Source organism: Lissotriton helveticus, chromosome 1_2, assembly GCF_964261635.1.
Source record: "Lissotriton helveticus chromosome 1_2, aLisHel1.1, whole genome shotgun sequence".
Taxonomy (NCBI): Eukaryota; Metazoa; Chordata; class Amphibia; order Caudata; family Salamandridae; genus Lissotriton; species Lissotriton helveticus.
Genome location: NC_136058.1, coordinates 340703419 through 340724015, shown reverse-complemented (window position 1 = coordinate 340724015; position 20597 = coordinate 340703419). Strand labels below are relative to the sequence as shown.

General features: G+C 35.4%; 9 non-coding genes across 9 annotated transcripts; all 9 read right to left on the bottom strand.

Moving 5' to 3' along the window:
• Positions 1 to 1642: 1642 nt before the first annotated feature.
• On the bottom strand, positions 1643 to 1714 carry TRNAD-GUC (transfer RNA aspartic acid (anticodon GUC)). The gene has a single exon. It is a non-coding gene; the product is annotated as a tRNA-Asp (tRNA).
• Positions 1715 to 4465: 2751 nt separating this feature from the next.
• Positions 4466 to 4537, bottom strand: TRNAD-GUC (transfer RNA aspartic acid (anticodon GUC)). The gene has a single exon. It is a non-coding gene; the product is annotated as a tRNA-Asp (tRNA).
• A 635-nt stretch (positions 4538 to 5172) lies between these two features.
• TRNAD-GUC (transfer RNA aspartic acid (anticodon GUC)) lies at positions 5173 to 5244 on the bottom strand. Its single transcript has one exon. It is a non-coding gene; the product is annotated as a tRNA-Asp (tRNA).
• Positions 5245 to 6585: 1341 nt separating this feature from the next.
• On the bottom strand, positions 6586 to 6657 carry TRNAD-GUC (transfer RNA aspartic acid (anticodon GUC)). Its single transcript has one exon. It is a non-coding gene; the product is annotated as a tRNA-Asp (tRNA).
• Positions 6658 to 8032: 1375 nt separating this feature from the next.
• TRNAD-GUC (transfer RNA aspartic acid (anticodon GUC)) lies at positions 8033 to 8104 on the bottom strand. The gene has a single exon. It is a non-coding gene; the product is annotated as a tRNA-Asp (tRNA).
• Positions 8105 to 9445: 1341 nt separating this feature from the next.
• Positions 9446 to 9517, bottom strand: TRNAD-GUC (transfer RNA aspartic acid (anticodon GUC)). Its single transcript has one exon. It is a non-coding gene; the product is annotated as a tRNA-Asp (tRNA).
• Positions 9518 to 12322: 2805 nt separating this feature from the next.
• TRNAD-GUC (transfer RNA aspartic acid (anticodon GUC)) lies at positions 12323 to 12394 on the bottom strand. The gene has a single exon. It is a non-coding gene; the product is annotated as a tRNA-Asp (tRNA).
• Positions 12395 to 15225: 2831 nt separating this feature from the next.
• Positions 15226 to 15297, bottom strand: TRNAD-GUC (transfer RNA aspartic acid (anticodon GUC)). Its single transcript has one exon. It is a non-coding gene; the product is annotated as a tRNA-Asp (tRNA).
• Positions 15298 to 20211: 4914 nt separating this feature from the next.
• TRNAD-GUC (transfer RNA aspartic acid (anticodon GUC)) lies at positions 20212 to 20283 on the bottom strand. Its single transcript has one exon. It is a non-coding gene; the product is annotated as a tRNA-Asp (tRNA).
• Positions 20284 to 20597: the final 314 nt, after the last annotated feature.

The following is a 20597-nucleotide window of genomic DNA, read 5'->3' as shown; positions in this document are numbered from 1 at the left end:
ATTTTCCAAGAGAATGCAGATGTAAAGTGTTTTTGATGGTACGCCTGTGCATATTGAAATATTCAGAGAATATTCTGAATTTCAGTTAACACATCAGTAAGCATTTTGTCCATCTGTGAATTCAACCTTTTTTCTCAATCGGAATAGGCAAGGATAATGACAGATATATTTTACAATGTTAGAAAGTGCATCATTTTATTTAATTGTGTGAATAAAAGGAATCGCCTCCCCGTCGGGGAATTGATCCCCGGTCTCCTGCGTGACAGGCGGGGATACTGACCACTATACTAACGAGGACTTATCGGCATCAGTTAAACAGTGCTCACCTCCTTGGGGTTAAGGCATACCCTCGATCAATTCACAGTATTGTAATAGGCAGATTTGCTGCTTTTGGTTAGGACAAGTAATCTTTTTTCCTAAATATTACAATACAGAAATTCCTAGCCAAAAACAATCAGTTTTATCAAGAAATTATTTCATTGAAATAAATATCTATCTATCGATCTGTCTATCTGGCTATCTTTCTAACTATCAATATATATATTTATATATATCTATATATATATATATATAATCAGCTCACTTTACCATTTGCAGCTTAAAACTATTAGCCACCAGGGGTCACTACTAACCAAAAGCAGTCATTCTACTTGTAAATTGTGCCAATCGAGTGGAACAGCAGCCTAGGATTCACCACTGCTTCATCTCATTTTCCAAGAGAATGCAGATGTAAAGTGTTTTTGATGGTACGCCTGTGCATATTGAAATATTCAGAGCATATTCTGAATTTCAGTTAACACATCAGTAAGCATTTTGTCCATCTGTGAATTCAACCTTTTTTCTCAATCGGAATAGGCAAGGATAATGACAGATATATTTTACAATGTTAGAAAGTGCATCATTTTATTTAATTGTGTGAATAAAATGAATCGCCTCCCCGTCGGGGAATTGAACCCCGGTCTCCCGCGTGACAGGTGGGGATACTGACCACTATACTAATGAGGACTTATTGGCATCAGTTAAACAGTGCTCACCTCCTTGGGGTTAAGGCATACCCTCGATCAATTCACAGTATTGTAATAGGCAGATTTGCTGCTTTTGGTTAGGACAAGTAATCTTTTTTCCTAAATATTACAATACAGAAATTCCTAGCCAAAAACAATCAGTTTTATCAAGAAATTATTTCATTGAAATAAATATCTATCTATCGATCTGTCTATCTGGCTATCTTTCTAACTATCAATATATATATTTATATATATCTATATATATATATATATAATCAGCTCACTTTACCATTTGCAGCTTATAACTATTAGCCACCAGGGGTCACTAGTAACCAAAAGCAGTCATTCTACTTGTAAATTGTGCCAATCGAGTAGAACAGCAGCCTAGGATTCACCACTGCTTCATCTCATTTTCCAAGAGAATGCAGATGTAAAGTGTTTTTGATGGTACGCCTGTGCATATTGAAATATTCAGAGCATATTCTGAATTTCAGTTAACACGTCAGTAAGCATTTTGGCCATCAGTGAATTCAACCTTTTTTTCTCAATCGGAATAGGCAAGGATAATGACAGATATATTTTACAATGTTAGAAAGTACATCATTTTATTTAATTGTGTGAATAAAATGAATCGACTCCCCGTCGGGGAATTGAACCCCGGTCTCCCGCGTGACAGGCGGGGATACTGACCACTATACTAACGAGGACTTATTGGCATCCGTTAAACAGTGCTCACCTCCTTGGGGTTAAGGCATACCCTCGATCAATTCACAGTATTGTAATAGGCAGATTTGCTGCTTTTAGTTAGGACAAGTAATCTTTTTTCCTAAATATTACAATACAGAAATTCCTAGCCAAAAACAATCAGTTTTATCAAGAAATTATTTCATTGAAATAAATATCTATCTATCGATCTGTCTATCTGGCTATCTTTCTAACTATCAATATATATATTTATATATATCTATATATATATATATAATCAGCTCACTTTATCATTTGCAGCTTATAACTATTAGCCACCAGGGGTCACTACTAACCAAAAGCAGTCATTCTACTTGTAAATTGTGCCAATCGAGTGGAACAGCAGCCTAGGATTCACCACTGCTTCATCTCATTTTCCAAGAGAATGCAGATGTAAAGTGTTTTTGATGGTACGCCTGTGCATATTGAAATATTCAGAGCATATTCTGAATTTCAGTTAACACATCAGTAAGCATTTTGTCCATCTGTGAATTCAACCTTTTTTCTCAATCGGAATAGGCAAGGATAATGACAGATATATTTTACAATGTTAGAAAGTGCATCATTTTATTTAATTGTGTGAATAAAAGGAATCGCCTCCCCGTCGGGGAATTGATCCCCGGTCTCCTGCGTGACAGGCGGGGATACTGACCACTATACTAACGAGGACTTATCGGCATCAGTTAAACAGTGCTCACCTCCTTGGGGTTAAGGCATACCCTCGATCAATTCACAGTATTGTAATAGGCAGATTTGCTGCTTTTGGTTAGGACAAGTAATCTTTTTTCCTAAATATTACAATACAGAAATTCCTAGCCAAAAACAATCAGTTTTATCAAGAAATTATTTCATTGAAATAAATATCTATCTATCGATCTGTCTATCTGGCTATCTTTCTAACTATCAATATATATATTTATATATATCTATATATATATATATATAATCAGCTCACTTTACCATTTGCAGCTTAAAACTATTAGCCACCAGGGGTCACTACTAACCAAAAGCAGTCATTCTACTTGTAAATTGTGCCAATCGAGTGGAACAGCAGCCTAGGATTCACCACTGCTTCATCTCATTTTCCAAGAGAATGCAGATGTAAAGTGTTTTTGATGGTACGCCTGTGCATATTGAAATATTCAGAGCATATTCTGAATTTCAGTTAACACATCAGTAAGCATTTTGTCCATCTGTGAATTCAACCTTTTTTCTCAATCGGAATAGGCAAGGATAATGACAGATATATTTTACAATGTTAGAAAGTGCATCATTTTATTTAATTGTGTGAATAAAATGAATCGCCTCCCCGTCGGGGAATTGAACCCCGGTCTCCCGCGTGACAGGTGGGGATACTGACCACTATACTAATGAGGACATATTGGCATCAGTTAAACAGTGCTCACCTCCTTGGGGTTAAGGCATACCCTCGATCAATTCACAGTATTGTAATAGGCAGATTTGCTGCTTTTGGTTAGGACAAGTAATCTTTTTTCCTAAATATTACAATACAGAAATTCCTAGCCAAAAACAATCAGTTTTATCAAGAAATTATTTCATTGAAATAAATATCTATCTATCGATCTGTCTATCTGGCTATCTTTCTAACTATCAATATATATATTTATATATATCTATATATATATATATATAATCAGCTCACTTTACCATTTGCAGCTTATAACTATTAGCCACCAGGGGTCACTAGTAACCAAAAGCAGTCATTCTACTTGTAAATTGTGCCAATCGAGTAGAACAGCAGCCTAGGATTCACCACTGCTTCATCTCATTTTCCAAGAGAATGCAGATGTAAAGTGTTTTTGATGGTACGCCTGTGCATATTGAAATATTCAGAGCATATTCTGAATTTCAGTTAACACATCAGTAAGCATTTTGTCCATCTGTGAATTCAACCTTTTTTCTCAATCGGAATAGGCAAGGATAATGACAGATATATTTTACAATGTTAGAAAGTGCATCATTTTATTTAATTGTGTGAATAAAATGAATCGCCTCCCCGTCGGGGAATTGAACCCCGGTCTCCCGCGTGACAGGTGGGGATACTGTCCACTATACTAACGAGGACTTATTGGCATCAGTTAAACAGTGCTCACCTCCTTGGGGTTAAGGCATACCCTCGATCAATTCACAGTATTGTAATAGGCAGATTTGCAGCTTTTGGTTAGGACAAGTAATCTTTTTTCCTAAATATTACAATACAGAAATTCCTAGCCAAAAACAATCAGTTTTATCAAGAAATTATTTCATTGAAATAAATATCTATCTATCGATCTGTCTATCTGGCTATCTTTCTAACTATCAATATATATATTTATATATATATATATATATAATCAGCTCACTTTACCATTTGCAGCTTATAACTATTAGCCACCAGGGGTCACTAGTAACCAAAAGCAGTCATTCTACTTGTAAATTGTGCCAATCGAGTAGAACAGCAGCCTAGGATTCACCACTGCTTCATCTCATTTTCCAAGAGAATGCAGATGTAAAGTGTTTTTGATGGTACGCCTGTGCATATTGAAATATTCAGAGCATATTCTGAATTTCAGTTAACACGTCAGTAAGCATTTTGGCCATCAGTGAATTCAACCTTTTTTTCTCAATCGGAATAGGCAAGGATAATGACAGATATATTTTACAATGTTCGAAAGTACATCATTTTATTTAATTGTGTGAATAAAATGAATCGCCTCCCCGTCGGGGAATTGAACCCCGGTCTCCCGCGTGACAGGCGGGGATACTGACCACTATACTAACGAGGACTTATTGGCATCCGTTAAACAGTGCTCACCTCCTTGGGGTTAAGGCATACCCTCGATCAATTCACAGTATTGTAATAGGCAGATTTGCAGCTTTTGGTTAGGACAAGTAATCTTTTTTCCTAAATATTACAATACAGAAATTCCTAGCCAAAAACAATCAGTTTTATCAAGAAATTATTTCATTGAAATAAATATCTATCTATCGATCTGTCTATCTGGCTATCTTTCTAACTATCAATATATATATTTATATATATCTATATATATATATATAATCAGCTCACTTTACCATTTGCAGCTTATAACTATTAGCCACCAGGGGTCACTAGTAACCAAAAGCAGTCATTCTACTTGTAAATTGTGCCAATCGAGTAGAACAGCAGCCTAGGATTCACCACTGCTTCATCTCATTTTCCAAGAGAATGCAGATGTAAAGTGTTTTTGATGGTACGCCTGTGCATATTGAAATATTCAGAGCATATTCTGAATTTCAGTTAACACGTCAGTAAGCATTTTGGCCATCAGTGAATTCAACCTTTTTTTCTCAATCGGAATAGGCAAGGATAATGACAGATATATTTTACAATGTTAGAAAGTACATCATTTTATTTAATTGTGTGAATAAAATGAATCGACTCCCCGTCGGGGAATTGAACCCCGGTCTCCCGCGTGACAGGCGGGGATACTGACCACTATACTAACGAGGACTTATTGGCATCCGTTAAACAGTGCTCACATCCTTGGGGTTAAGGCATACCCTCGATCAATTCACAGTATTGTAATAGGTAGATTTGCTGCTTTTGGTTAGGACAAGTAATCTTTTTTCCTAAATATTACAATACAGAAATTCCTAGCCAAAAACAATCAGTTTTATCAAGAAATTATTTCATTGAAATAAATATCTATCTATCGATCTGTCTATCTGGCTATCTTTCTAACTATCAATATATATATTTATATATATCTATATATATATATATAATCAGCTCACTTTATCATTTGCAGCTTATAACTATTAGCCACCAGGGGTCACTACTAACCAAAAGCAGTCATTCCACTTGTAAATTGTGCCAATCGAGTGGAACAGCAGCCTAGGATTCACCACTGCTTCATCTCATTTTCCAAGAGAATGCAGATGTAAAGTGTTTTTGATGGAACGCCTGTGCATATTGAAATATTCAGAGCATATTCTGAATTTCAGTTAACACATCAGTAAGCATTTTGTCCATCTGTGAATTCAACCTTTTTTCTCAATCGGAATAGGCAAGGATAATGACAGATATATTTTACAATGTTAGAAAGTACATCATTTTATTTAATTGTGTGAATAAAATGAATCGACTCCCCGTCGGGGAATTGAACCACGGTCTCCCGCGTGACAGGCGGGGATACTGACCACTATACTAACGAGGACTTATTGGCATCCGTTAAACAGTGCTCACCTCCTTGGGGTTAAGGCATACCCTCGATCAATTCACAGTGTTGTAATAGGCAGATTTGCTGCTTTTGGTTAGGACAAGTAATCTTTTTTCCTAAATATTACAATACAGAAATTCCTAGCCAAAAACAATCAGTTTTATCAAGAAATTATTTCATTGAAATAAATATCTATCTATCGATCTGTCTATCTGGCTATCTTTCTAACTATCAATATATATATTTATATATATCTATATATATATATATAATCAGCTCACTTTATCATTTGCAGCTTATAACTATTAGCCACCAGGGGTCACTAGTAACCAAAAGCAGTCATTCTACTTGTAAATTGTGCCAATCGAGTAGAACAGCAGCCTAGGATTCACCACTGCTTCATCTCATTTTCCAAGAGAATGCAGATGTAAAGTGTTTTTGATGGTAGGCCTGTGCATATTGAAATATTCAGAGCATATTCTGAATTTCAGTTAACACGTCAGTAAGCATTTTGGCCATCAGTGAATTCAACCTTTTTTTCTCAATCGGAATAGGCAAGGATAATGACAGATATATTTTACAATGTTAGAAAGTACATCATTTTATTTAATTGTGTGAATAAAATGAATCGACTCCCCGTCGGGGAATTGAACCCCGGTCTCCCGCGTGACAGGCGGGGATACTGACCACTATACTAACGAGGACTTATTGGCATCAGTTAAACAGTGCTCACCTCCTTGGGGTTAAGGCATACCCTCGATCAATTCACAGTATTGTAATATGCAGATTTGCTGCTTTTGGTTAGGACAAGTAATCTTTTTTCCTAAATATTACAATACAGAAATTCCTAGCCAAAAACAATCAGTTTTATCAAGAAATTATTTCATTGAAATAAATATCTATCTATCGATCTGTCTATCTGGCTATCTTTCTAACTATCAATATATATATTTATATATATCTATATATATATATATAATCAGCTCACTTTATCATTTGCAGCTTATAACTATTAGCCACCAGGGGTCACTACTAACCAAAAGCAGTCATTCTACTTGTAAATTGTGCCAATCGAGTGGAACAGCAGCCTAGGATTCACCACTGCTTCATCTCATTTTCCAAGAGAATGCAGATGTAAAGTGTTTTTGATGGTACGCCTGTGCATATTGAAATATTCAGAGCATATTCTGAATTTCAGTTAACACATCAGTAAGCATTTTGTCCATCTGTGAATTCAACCTTTTTTCTCAATCGGAATAGGCAAGGATAATGACAGATATATTTTACAATGTTAGAAAGTGCATCATTTTATTTAATTGTGTGAATAAAAGGAATCGCCTCCCCGTCGGGGAATTGATCCCCGGTCTCCTGCGTGACAGGCGGGGATACTGACCACTATACTAACGAGGACTTATTGGCATCAGTTAAACAGTGCTCACCTCCTTGGGGTTAAGGCATACCCTCGATCAATTCACAGTATTGTAATAGGCAGATTTGCTGCTTTTGGTTAGGACAAGTAATCTTTTTTCCTAAATATTACAATACAGAAATTCCTAGCCAAAAACAATCAGTTTTATCAAGAAATTATTTCATTGAAATAAATATCTATCTATCGATCTGTCTATCTGGCTATCTCTAACTATCAATATATATATTTATATATATATATATATATATATATATATATATATATATATATATATATATATATATATATAATCAGCTCACTTTATCATTTGCAGCTTATAACTATTAGCCACCAGGGGTCACTACTAACCAAAAGCAGTCATTCTACTTGTAAATTGTGCCAATCGAGTGGAACAGCAGCCTAGGATTCCCCACTGCTTCATCTCATTTTCCAAGAGAATGCAGATGTAAAGTGTTTTTGATGGTACGCCTGTGCATATTGAAATATTCAGAGCATATTCTGAATTTCAGTTAACACGTCAGTAAGCATTTTGGCCATCAGTGAATTCAACCTTTTTTTCTCAATCGGAATAGGCAAGGATAATGACAGATATATTTTACAATGTTAGAAAGTACATCATTTTATTTAATTGTGTGAATAAAATGAATCGACTCCCCGTCGGGGAATTGAACCCCGGTCTCCCGCGTGACAGGCGGGGATACTGACCACTATACTAACGAGGACTTATTGGCATCCGTTAAACAGTGCTCACATCCTTGGGGTTAAGGCATACCCTCGATCAATTCACAGTATTGTAATAGGTAGATTTGCTGCTTTTGGTTAGGACAAGTAATCTTTTTTCCTAAATATTACAATACAGAAATTCCTAGCCAAAAACAATCAGTTTTATCAAGAAATTATTTCATTGAAATAAATATCTATCTATCGATCTGTCTATCTGGCTATCTTTCTAACTATCAATATATATATTTATATATATCTATATATATATATATAATCAGCTCACTTTATCATTTGCAGCTTATAACTATTAGCCACCAGGGGTCACTACTAACCAAAAGCAGTCATTCCACTTGTAAATTGTGCCAATCGAGTGGAACAGCAGCCTAGGATTCACCACTGCTTCATCTCATTTTCCAAGAGAATGCAGATGTAAAGTGTTTTTGATGGTACGCCTGTGCATATTGAAATATTCAGAGCATATTCTGAATTTCAGTTAACACATCAGTAAGCATTTTGTCCATCTGTGAATTCAACCTTTTTTCTCAATCGGAATAGGCAAGGATAATGACAGATATATTTTACAATGTTAGAAAGTACATCATTTTATTTAATTGTGTGAATAAAATGAATCGACTCCCCGTCGGGGAATTGAACCACGGTCTCCCGCGTGACAGGCGGGGATACTGACCACTATACTAACGAGGACTTATTGGCATCCGTTAAACAGTGCTCACCTCCTTGGGGTTAAGGCATACCCTCGATCAATTCACAGTGTTGTAATAGGCAGATTTGCTGCTTTTGGTTAGGACAAGTAATCTTTTTTCCTAAATATTACAATACAGAAATTCCTAGCCAAAAACAATCAGTTTTATCAAGAAATTATTTCATTGAAATAAATATCTATCTATCGATCTGTCTATCTGGCTATCTTTCTAACTATCAATATATATATTTATATATATCTATATATATATATATAATCAGCTCACTTTATCATTTGCAGCTTATAACTATTAGCCACCAGGGGTCACTAGTAACCAAAAGCAGTCATTCTACTTGTAAATTGTGCCAATCGAGTAGAACAGCAGCCTAGGATTCACCACTGCTTCATCTCATTTTCCAAGAGAATGCAGATGTAAAGTGTTTTTGATGGTAGGCCTGTGCATATTGAAATATTCAGAGCATATTCTGAATTTCAGTTAACACGTCAGTAAGCATTTTGGCCATCAGTGAATTCAACCTTTTTTTCTCAATCGGAATAGGCAAGGATAATGACAGATATATTTTACAATGTTAGAAAGTACATCATTTTATTTAATTGTGTGAATAAAATGAATCGACTCCCCGTCGGGGAATTGAACCCCGGTCTCCCGCGTGACAGGCGGGGATACTGACCACTATACTAACGAGGACTTATTGGCATCAGTTAAACAGTGCTCACCTCCTTGGGGTTAAGGCATACCCTCGATCAATTCACAGTATTGTAATATGCAGATTTTCTGCTTTTGGTTAGGACAAGTAATCTTTTTTCCTAAATATTACAATACAGAAATTCCTAGCCAAAAACAATCAGTTTTATCAAGAAATTATTTCATTGAAATAAATATCTATCTATCGATCTGTCTATCTGGCTATCTTTCTAACTATCAATATATATATTTATATATATCTATATATATATATATAATCAGCTCACTTTATCATTTGCAGCTTATAACTATTAGCCACCAGGGGTCACTACTAACCAAAAGCAGTCATTCTACTTGTAAATTGTGCCAATCGAGTGGAACAGCAGCCTAGGATTCACCACTGCTTCATCTCATTTTCCAAGAGAATGCAGATGTAAAGTGTTTTTGATGGTACGCCTGTGCATATTGAAATATTCAGAGCATATTCTGAATTTCAGTTAACACATCAGTAAGCATTTTGTCCATCTGTGAATTCAACCTTTTTTCTCAATCGGAATAGGCAAGGATAATGACAGATATATTTTACAATGTTAGAAAGTGCATCATTTTATTTAATTGTGTGAATAAAAGGAATCGCCTCCCCGTCGGGGAATTGATCCCCGGTCTCCTGCGTGACAGGCGGGGATACTGACCACTATACTAACGAGGACTTATTGGCATCAGTTAAACAGTGCTCACCTCCTTGGGGTTAAGGCATACCCTCGATCAATTCACAGTATTGTAATAGGCAGATTTGCTGCTTTTGGTTAGGACAAGTAATCTTTTTTCCTAAATATTACAATACAGAAATTCCTAGCCAAAAACAATCAGTTTTATCAAGAAATTATTTCATTGAAATAAATATCTATCTATCGATCTGTCTATCTGGCTATCTCTAACTATCAATATATATATTTATATATATATATATATATATATATATATATATATATATATATATATATATATATATATATATATATATATATATATATAATCAGCTCACTTTATCATTTGCAGCTTATAACTATTAGCCACCAGGGGTCACTACTAACCAAAAGCAGTCATTCTACTTGTAAATTGTGCCAATCGAGTGGAACAGCAGCCTAGGATTCCCCACTGCTTCATCTCATTTTCCAAGAGAATGCAGATGTAAAGTGTTTTTGATGGTACGCCTGTGCATATTGAAATATTCAGAGCATATTCTGAATTTCAGTTAACACATCAGTAAGCATTTTGTCCATCTGTGAATTCAACCTTTTTTCTCAATCGGAATAGGCAAGGATAATGACAGATATATTTTACAATGTTAGAAAGTGCATCATTTTATTTAATTGTGTGAATAAAAGGAATCGCCTCCCCGTCGGGGAATTGATCCCCGGTCTCCTGCGTGACAGGCGGGGATACTGACCACTATACTAACGAGGACTTATCGGCATCAGTTAAACAGTGCTCACCTCCTTGGGGTTAAGGCATACCCTCGATCAATTCACAGTATTGTAATAGGCAGATTTGCTGCTTTTGGTTAGGACAAGTAATCTTTTTTCCTAAATATTACAATACAGAAATTCCTAGCCAAAAACAATCAGTTTTATCAAGAAATTATTTCATTGAAATAAATATCTATCTATCGATCTGTCTATCTGGCTATCTTTCTAACTATCAATATATATATTTATATATATCTATATATATATATATAATCAGCTCACTTTACCATTTGCAGCTTAAAACTATTAGCCACCAGGGGTCACTACTAACCAAAAGCAGTCATTCCACTTGTAAATTGTGCCAATCGAGTGGAACAGCAGCCTAGGATTCACCACTGCTTCATCTCATTTTCCAAGAGAATGCAGATGTAAAGTGTTTTTGATGGTACGCCTGTGCATATTGAAATATTCAGAGCATATTCTGAATTTCAGTTAACACATCAGTAAGCATTTTGTCCATCTGTGAATTCAACCTTTTTTCTCAATCGGAATAGGCAAGGATAATGACAGATATATTTTACAATGTTAGAAAGTACATCATTTTATTTAATTGTGTGAATAAAATGAATCGACTCCCCGTCGGGGAATTGAACCACGGTCTCCCGCGTGACAGGCGGGGATACTGACCACTATACTAACGAGGACTTATTGGCATCCGTTAAACAGTGCTCACCTCCTTGGGGTTAAGGCATACCCTCGATCAATTCACAGTGTTGTAATAGGCAGATTTGCTGCTTTTGGTTAGGACAAGTAATCTTTTTTCCTAAATATTACAATACAGAAATTCCTAGCCAAAAACAATCAGTTTTATCAAGAAATTATTTCATTGAAATAAATATCTATCTATCGATCTGTCTATCTGGCTATCTTTCTAACTATCAATATATATATTTATATATATCTATATATATATATATAATCAGCTCACTTTATCATTTGCAGCTTATAACTATTAGCCACCAGGGGTCACTAGTAACCAAAAGCAGTCATTCTACTTGTAAATTGTGCCAATCGAGTAGAACAGCAGCCTAGGATTCACCACTGCTTCATCTCATTTTCCAAGAGAATGCAGATGTAAAGTGTTTTTGATGGTAGGCCTGTGCATATTGAAATATTCAGAGCATATTCTGAATTTCAGTTAACACGTCAGTAAGCATTTTGGCCATCAGTGAATTCAACCTTTTTTTCTCAATCGGAATAGGCAAGGATAATGACAGATATATTTTACAATGTTAGAAAGTACATCATTTTATTTAATTGTGTGAATAAAATGAATCGACTCCCCGTCGGGGAATTGAACCCCGGTCTCCCGCGTGACAGGCGGGGATACTGACCACTATACTAACGAGGACTTATTGGCATCAGTTAAACAGTGCTCACCTCCTTGGGGTTAAGGCATACCCTCGATCAATTCACAGTATTGTAATATGCAGATTTGCTGCTTTTGGTTAGGACAAGTAATCTTTTTTCCTAAATATTACAATACAGAAATTCCTAGCCAAAAACAATCAGTTTTATCAAGAAATTATTTCATTGAAATAAATATCTATCTATCGATCTGTCTATCTGGCTATCTTTCTAACTATCAATATATATATTTATATATATCTATATATATATATATAATCAGCTCACTTTATCATTTGCAGCTTATAACTATTAGCCACCAGGGGTCACTACTAACCAAAAGCAGTCATTCTACTTGTAAATTGTGCCAATCGAGTGGAACAGCAGCCTAGGATTCACCACTGCTTCATCTCATTTTCCAAGAGAATGCAGATGTAAAGTGTTTTTGATGGTACGCCTGTGCATATTGAAATATTCAGAGCATATTCTGAATTTCAGTTAACACATCAGTAAGCATTTTGTCCATCTGTGAATTCAACCTTTTTTCTCAATCGGAATAGGCAAGGATAATGACAGATATATTTTACAATGTTAGAAAGTGCATCATTTTATTTAATTGTGTGAATAAAAGGAATCGCCTCCCCGCCGGGGAATTGATCCCCGGTCTCCTGCGTGACAGGCGGGGATACTGACCACTATACTAACGAGGACTTATTGGCATCAGTTAAACAGTGCTCACCTCCTTGGGGTTAAGGCATACCCTCGATCAATTCACAGTATTGTAATAGGCAGATTTGCTGCTTTTGGTTAGGACAAGTAATCTTTTTTCCTAAATATTACAATACAGAAATTCCTAGCCAAAAACAATCAGTTTTATCAAGAAATTATTTCATTGAAATAAATATCTATCTATCGATCTGTCTATCTGGCTATCTCTAACTATCAATATATATATTTATATATATATATATATATATATATATATATATATATATATATATATATATATATATATATATATATATATATATATATATATATATATATATATATATATATATAATCAGCTCACTTTATCATTTGCAGCTTATAACTATTAGCCACCAGGGGTCACTACTAACCAAAAGCAGTCATTCTACTTGTAAATTGTGCCAATCGAGTGGAACAGCAGCCTAGGATTCCCCACTGCTTCATCTCATTTTCCAAGAGAATGCAGATGTAAAGTGTTTTTGAGGGTACGCCTGTGCATATTGAAATATTCAGAGCATATTCTGAATTTCAGTTAACACATCAGTAAGCATTTTGTCCATCTGTGAATTCAACCTTTTTTCTCAATCGGAATAGGCAAGGATAATGACAGATATATTTTACAATGTTAGAAAGTGCATCATTTTATTTAATTGTGTGAATAAAAGGAATCGCCTCCCCGTCGGGGAATTGATCCCCGGTCTCCTGCGTGACAGGCGGGGATACTGACCACTATACTAACGAGGACTTATCGGCATCAGTTAAACAGTGCTCACCTCCTTGGGGTTAAGGCATACCCTCGATCAATTCACAGTATTGTAATAGGCAGATTTGCTGCTTTTGGTTAGGACAAGTAATCTTTTTTCCTAAATATTACAATACAGAAATTCCTAGCCAAAAACAATCAGTTTTATCAAGAAATTATTTCATTGAAATAAATATCTATCTATCGATCTGTCTATCTGGCTATCTTTCTAACTATCAATATATATATTTATATATATCTATATATATATATATAATCAGCTCACTTTACCATTTGCAGCTTAAAACTATTAGCCACCAGGGGTCACTACTAACCAAAAGCAGTCATTCTACTTGTAAATTGTGCCAATCGAGTGGAACAGCAGCCTTGGATTCACCACTGCTTCATCTCATTTTCCAAGAGAATGCAGATGTAAAGTGTTTTTGATGGTACGCCTGTGCATATTGAAATATTCAGAGCATATTCTGAATTTCAGTTAACACATCAGTAAGCATTTTGTCCATCTGTGAATTCAACCTTTTTTCTCAATCGGAATAGGCAAGGATAATGACAGATATATTTTACAATGTTAGAAAGTACATCATTTTATTTAATTGTGTGAATAAAATGAATCGCCTCCCCGTCGGGGAATTGAACCCCAGTCTCCCGCGTGACAGGTGGGGATACTGACCACTATACTAACGAGGACTTATTGGCATCAGTTAAACAGTGCTCACCTCCTTGGGGTTAAGGCATACCCTCGATCAATTCACAGTATTGTAATAGGCAGATTTGCAGCTTTTGGTTAGGACAAGTAATCTTTTTTCCTAAATATTACAATACAGAAATTCCTAGCCAAAAACAATCAGTTTTATCAAGAAATTATTTCATTGAAATAAATATCTATCTATCGATCTGTCTATCTGGCTATCTTTCTAACTATCAATATATATATTTATATATATCTATATATATATATATAATCAGCTCACTTTACCATTTGCAGCTTATAACTATTAGCCACCAGGGGTCACTAGTAACCAAAAGCAGTCATTCTACTTGTAAATTGTGCCAATCGAGTAGAACAGCAGCCTAGGATTCACCACTGCTTCATCTCATTTTCCAAGAGAATGCAGATGTAAAGTGTTTTTGATGGTACGCCTGTGCATATTGAAATATTCAGAGCATATTCTGAATTTCAGTTAACACGTCAGTAAGCATTTTGGCCATCAGTGAATTCAACCTTTTTTTCTCAATCGGAATAGGCAAGGATAATGACAGATATATTTTACAATGTTAGAAAGTACATCATTTTATTTAATTGTGTGAATAAAATGAATCGACTCCCCGTCGGGGAATTGAACCCCGATCTCCCGCGTGACAGGCGGGGATACTGACCACTATACTAACGAGGACTTATTGGCATCCGTTAAACAGTGCTCACCTCCTTGGGGTTAAGGCATACCCTCGATCAATTCACAGTATTGTAATAGGCAGATTTGCTGCTTTTGGTTAGGACAAGTAATCTTTTTTCCTAAATATTACAATACAGAAATTCCTAGCCAAAAACAATCAGTTTTATCAAGAAATTATTTCATTGAAATAAATATCTATCTATCGATCTGTCTATCTGGCTATCTTTCTAACTATCAATATATATATTTATATATATCTATATATATATATATAATCAGCTCACTTTATCATTTGCAGCTTATAACTATTAGCCACCAGGGGTCACTACTAACCAAAAGCAGTCATTCCACTTGTAAATTGTGCCAATCGAGTGGAACAGCAGCCTAGGATTCACCACTGCTTCATCTCATTTTCCAAGAGAATGCAGATGTAAAGTGTTTTTGATGGTACGCCTGTGCATATTGAAATATTCAGAGCATATTCTGAATTTCAGTTAACACATCAGTAAGCATTTTGTCCATCTGTGAATTCAACCTTTTTTCTCAATCGGAATAGGCAAGGATAATGACAGATATATTTTACAATGTTAGAAAGTGCATCATTTTATTTAATTGTGTGAATAAAAGGAATCGCCTCCCCGTCGGGGAATTGATCCCCGGTCTCCTGCGTGACAGGCGGGGATACTGACCACTATACTAACGAGGACTTATCGGCATCAGTTAAACAGTGCTCACCTCCTTGGGGTTAAGGCATACCCTCGATCAATTCACAGTATTGTAATAGGCAGATTTGCTGCTTTTGGTTAGAACAAGTAATCTTTTTTCCTAAATATTACAATACAGAAATTCCTAGCCAAAAACAATCAGTTTTATCAAGAAATGATTTCATTGAAATAAATATCTATCTATCGATCTGTCTATCTGGCTATCTTTCTAACTATCAATATATATATTTATATATATATATATATATAATCAGCTCACTTTACCATTTGCAGCTTATAACTATTAGCCACCAGGGGTCACTACTAACCAAAAGCAGTCATTCTACTTGTAAATTGTGCCAATCGAGTGGAACAGCAGCCTAGGATTCACCACTGCTTCATCTCATTTTCCAAGAGAATGCAGATGTAAAGTGTTTTTGATGGTACGCCTGTGCATATTTAAATAATCAGAGCATATTCTGAATTTCAGTTAACACATCAGTAAGCATTTTGTCCATCTGTGAATTCAACCTTTTTTCTCAATCGGAATAGGCAAGGATAATGACAGATATATTTTACAATGTTAGAAAGTGCATCATTTTATTTAATTGTGTGAATAAAATGAATCGTCTCCCCGTCAGGGAATTGAACCCCGGTCTCCCGCGTGACAGGTGGGGATACTGACCACTATACTAACGAGGACTTATTGGCATCAGTTAAACAGTGCTCACCTCCTTGGGGTTAAGGCATACCCTCGATCAATTCACAGTATTGTAATGGCAGATTTGCTGCTTTTGGTTAGGACAAGTAATCTTTTTTCCTAAATATTACAATACAGAAATTCCTAGCCAAAAACAATCAGTTTTATCAAGAAATTATTTCATTGAAATAAATATCTATCTATCGATCTGTCTATCTGGCTATCTTTCTAATTATCAATATATATATTTATATATATCTATATATATATATATATATATAATCAGCTCACTTTACCATTTGCAGCTTATAACTATTAGCCACCAGGGGTCACTAGTAACCAAAAGCAGTCATTCTACTTGTAAATTGTGCCAATCGAGTAGAACAGCAGCCTAGGATTCACCACTGCTTCATCTCATTTTCCAAGAGAATGCAGATGTAAAGTGTTTTTGATGGTACGCCTGTGCATATTGAAATATTCAGAGCATATTCTGAATTTCAGTTAACACGTCAGTAAGCATTTTGGCCATCAGTGAATTCAACCTTTTTTTCTCAATCGGAATAGGCAAGGATAATGACAGATATATTTTACAATGTTAGAAAGTACATCATTTTATTTAATTGTGTGAATAAAATGAATCGAATCCCCGTCGGGGAATTGAACCCCCGTCTCCCGCGTGACAGGCGGGGATACTGACCACTATACTAACGAGGACTTATTGGCATCCGTTAAACAGTGCTCACCTCCTTGGGGTTAAGGCATACCCTCGATCAATTCACAGTATTGTAATAGGCAGATTTGCTGCTTTTGGTTAGGACAAGTAATCTTTTTTCCTAAATATTACAATACAGAAATTCCTAGCCAAAAACAATCAGTTTTATCAAGAAATTATTTCATTGAAATAAATATCTATCTATCGATCTGTCTATCTGGCTATCTTTCTAACTATCAATATATATATTTATATATATCTATATATATATATATAATCAGCTCACTTTATCATTTGCAGCTTATAACTATTAGCCACCAGGGGTCACTACTAACCAAAAGCAGTCATTCTACTTGTAAATTGTGCCAATCGAGTGGAACAGCAGCCTAGGATTCACCACTGCTTCATCTCATTTTCCAAGAGAATGCAGATGTAAAGTGTTTTTGATGGTACGCCTGTGCATATTGAAATATTCAGAGCATATTCTGAATTTCAGTTAACACATCAGTAAGCATTTTGTCCATCTGTGAATTCAACCTTTTTTCTCAATCGGAATAGGCAAGGATAATGACAGATATATTTTACAATGTTAGAAAGTGCATCATTTTATTTAATTGTGTGAATAAAAGGAATCGCCTCCCCGTCGGGGAATTGATCCCCGGTCTCCTGCGTGACAGGCGGGGATACTGACCACTATACTAACGAGGACTTATTGGCATCAGTTAAACAGTGCTCACCTCCTTGGGGTTAAGGCATACCCTCGATCAATTCACAGTATTGTAATAGGCAGATTTGCTGCTTTTGGTTAGGACAAGTAATCTTTTTTCCTAAATATTACAATACAGAAATTCCTAGCCAAAAACAATCAGTTTTATCAAGAAATTATTTCATTGAAATAAATATCTATCTATCGATCTGTCTATCTGGCTATCTTTCTAACTATCAATATATATATTTATATATATCTATATATATATATATATATAATCAGCTCACTTTACCATTTGCAGCTTATAACTATTAGCCACCAGGGGTCACTAGTAACCAAAAGCAGTCATTCTACTTGTAAATTGTGCCAATCGAGTAGAACAGCAGCCTAGGATTCACCACTGCTTCATCTCATTTTCCAAGAGAATGCAGATGTAAAGTGTTTTTGATGGTACGCCTGTGCATATTGAAATATTCAGAGCATATTCTGAATTTCAGTTAACACGTCAGTAAGCATTTTGGCCATCAGTGAATTCAACCTTTTTTTCTCAATCGGAATAGGCAAGGATAATGACAGATATATTTTACAATGTTAGAAAGTACATCATTTTATTTAATTGTGTGAATAAAATGAATCGAATCCCCGTCGGGGAATTGAACCCCCGTCTCCCGCGTGACAGGCGGGGATACTGACCACTATACTAACGAGGACTTATTGGCATCCGTTAAACAGTGCTCACCTCCTTGGGGTTAAGGCATACCCTCGATCAATTCACAGTATTGTAATAGGCAGATTTGCTGCTTTTGGTTAGGACAAGTAATCTTTTTTCCTAAATATTACAATACAGAAATTCCTAGCCAAAAACAATCAGTTTTATCAAGAAATTATTTCATTGAAATAAATATGTATCTATCGATCTGTCTATCTGGCTATCTTTCTAACTATCAATATATATATTTATATATATATATATATATATATATATATATATATATATATATATATATATATATATATATATATATATATATATATAATCAGCTCACTTTATCATTTGCAGCCAGGGGTCACTACTAACCAAAAGCAGTCATTCTACTTGTAAATTGTGCCAATCGAGTGGAACAGCAGCCTAGGATTCACCACTGCTTCATCTCATTTTCCAAGAGAATGCAGATGTAAAGTGTTTTTGATGGTACGCCTGTGCATATTGAAATATTCAGAGCATATTCTGAATTTCAGTTAACAGATCAGTAAGCATTTTGTCCATCTGTGAATTCAACCTTTTTTCTCAATCGGAATAGGCAAGGATAATGACAGATATATTTTACAATGTTAGAAAGTGCATCATTTTATTTAATTGTGTGAATAAAAGGAATCGCCTCCCCGTCGGGGAATTGATCCCCGGTCTCCTGCGTGACAGGCGGGGATACTGACCACTATACTAACGAGGACTTATCGGCATCAGTTAAACAGTGCTCACCTCCTTGGGGTTAAGGCATACCCTCGATCAATTCACAGTATTGTAATAGGCAGATTTGCTGCTTTTGGTTAGGACAAGTAATCTTTTTTCCTAAATATTACAATACAGAAATTCCTAGCCAAAAACAATCAGTTTTATCAAGAAATGATTTCATTGAAATAAATATCTATCTATCGATCTGTCTATCTGGCTATCTTTCTAACTATCAATATATATATTTATATATATCTATATATATATATATATATAATCAGCTCACTTTACCATTTGCAGCTTATAACTATTAGCCACCAGGGGTCACTACTAACCAAAAGCAGTCATTCTACTTGTAAATTGTGCCAATCGAGTGGAACAGCAGCCTAGGATTCACCACTGCTTCATCTCATTTTCCAAGAGAATGCAGATGTAAAGTGTTTTTGATGGTACGCCTGTGCATATTGAAATATTCAGAGCATATTCTGAATTTCAGTTAACACATCAGTAAGCATTTTGTCCATCTGTGAATTCAACCTTTTTTCTCAATCGGAATAGGCAAGGATAATGACAGATATATTTTACAATGTTAGAAAGTGCATCATTTTATTTAATTGTGTGAATAAAATGAATCGCCTCCCCGTCGGGGAATTGAACCCCGGTCTCCCGCGTGACAGGTGGGGATACTGACCACTATACTAACGAGGACTTATTGGCATCAGTTAAACAGTGCTCACCTCCTTGGGGTTAAGGCATACCCTCGATCAATTCACAGTATTGTAATAGGCAGATTTGCAGCTTTTGTTTAGGACAAGTAATCTTTTTTCCTAAATATTACAATACAGATATTCCTAGCCAAAAACAATCAGTTTTATCAAGAAATTATTTCATTGAAATAAATATCTATCTATCGATCTGTCTATCTGGCTATCTTTCTAACTATCAATATATATATTTATATATATCTATATATTACCTACTGGCGGTCGCCAGTAGGTATATATAGTTAGGATTTTTTCTCT